Below are 470 nucleotides of genomic sequence, written 5' to 3' on the forward strand. Positions count from 1 at the left end.
GGTGCAGATCTGTAGAAGTTTGAATTAATATATACTTGATTAGCATTTAGCCCAGTAAGCTGAGTTTCTTAGCACACACCAGGTAAAATGCCACTTTGTTACAATAGATAAGCAGAATCGATGACACTTTGGTTTTTTTAACAGATGTTCCCTATAAGAATGTATTTAATTTAAGAGAGAACTCTGGGAGGCGAATGCGTGGCACCAATTTGATCAATTCTTGTTGTAGGGTGGAAGATGTGCTACCAGGGGGTGCTGGTGGTCTCTGCAGTAAGCCTACAGAATGTGTAGGCCCCTCTTCATGCTAGGGGAAGACTCTTGGTTGCGTTCCCAACTGCTGTCCCGCTCAAATTCTTATCATAGAATCATTTTGGTTGGCAAAGCCCTTTAAGCTCCCCCAGCCCAACTGTTCCCCTACCCCTGCCATCCCACCCCCAAACCCCGGCCCTCAGCACCGCCTCTGCCCGGCT

This window comes from Egretta garzetta, unplaced genomic scaffold (genome assembly GCF_000687185.1).
Source record: "Egretta garzetta isolate BGI_Z169 unplaced genomic scaffold, ASM68718v1 scaffold237, whole genome shotgun sequence".
In the NCBI taxonomy this organism is placed as follows: Eukaryota; Metazoa; Chordata; class Aves; order Pelecaniformes; family Ardeidae; genus Egretta; species Egretta garzetta.